This window comes from Callorhinchus milii, unplaced genomic scaffold (genome assembly GCF_018977255.1).
Source record: "Callorhinchus milii isolate IMCB2004 unplaced genomic scaffold, IMCB_Cmil_1.0 Scaffold1, whole genome shotgun sequence".
NCBI lineage: Eukaryota > Metazoa > Chordata > Chondrichthyes > Chimaeriformes > Callorhinchidae > Callorhinchus > Callorhinchus milii.
In genome coordinates this window covers 65,682,701-65,684,154 of record NW_024704742.1, presented here as the reverse complement: position 1 = coordinate 65,684,154, position 1,454 = coordinate 65,682,701, and positions in this window count along the sequence as shown.

The following is a 1,454-nucleotide window of genomic DNA, read 5'->3' as shown; positions in this document are numbered from 1 at the left end:
CTATTCTATAGCCATTTATATATTATAATTTCCACACATACATAAAGGCATATCAGTCTGCTTTATTTCAGCCTTCAGCTTCTCATTCAATATTCACGAGTCACTGACTCCTTGAGCTCACCAGAAACTCAAGAATCTGGATGGCTTTTCAGCTCAGCCACATAGTAAGTAACTAACCACCCCACCGCCCCACCCAACACACATTCTTGATTTCATCTTAGGACTGTACTATCATCATAAGCACCATATGTTTCAGTTGGCCTTTGTGACTGCCTTCAGCTTCCATTGGTGCTTTTCATAAAACTTTAGGCATCTTGTTATGATGCTTCTTGCTCACAGTGGACTTTGCTGCTTCACTCCAGCCTCGCGGGTCCTTTCATTCTGCTTCACAGCACTGCCAGGCTCTTGCTGGTTCAGAGACAGTTCATGCTGGTTATGTACTTGGGCTAATAAATGACTTCATGAACTCCAACAAAGGCAAGCAATATCATCTTCACCTCGTGCCCTATTAATTGTAATAGTAATAATCCTTTCATTTGATATAGCGTCATCGAGATGTCTCAAAACGCTTCACAGAATATACTGTAAAGTAAATTGACTTATATTTCTGTGGGCTAAATATGGCAGCCAATTGTGCATGACAGTGACAAACAATCATAGGTTGAGTGATCAATTCTTTTTAAAAGGGCTTATTATCCCCAGAAAGCAATCTGCCAATCGACTAACAACTGGGTTCCTACTTACTGTTAGATAAACAGAGGCGTGTGGAGTAACAAAACTCGCCTACAGTTTTGACCTGTTCGGGAATCGAACCCAAGTCCTCACATATGCAAGGTAAGTGCTCTAACCAATATGATAATGGACTCCATAATAATAATTTTACCCTAAACTGTCAGCAGACATCAATATAGTAGTAGTGGGGTTGGAGAAAATAGGTGACCAGCCTATTATCACTTAGTAGGCTATCATTAGACATTATTGTTTGATGATAAATGATAGAAGTATACCATGGTGGGTGGGGGGGTGGGGGTGGAGGAGGGAGGATAGAATTGAGGAGATAAATTAAAACTGGGGGAGGGGGAAAATAAACATTTGCTGCTCTGAGCATTAAAGATCTTCCTCTTTGGCCGCGGCTTCGGTCATCTTCCACCACCACTCCCCTTTGCCCTCCATCTCCGCAGTTTTTAGGAAGAAACTGGCTCCCAAATTAAGACTGAATCGTAAACGTTTTCAACAAATCCACACATTCTTAAATTTTAAGGGAAAGTAGTTGCACTGGCTAAGGCCAGGGAGAATTTGGGGCATTCATTGCTGGTTCTTCACCCTACCCCCATTACCCCCACCTCCATGGGTTAAAAAGGTCAAAGATAATGTGCCATACCAGAGGCTTGGCAGCGAATGAATTCACTAACACATGTTCGTTTCCTAGAGTTCATTCTGTATAGCTCACTGAG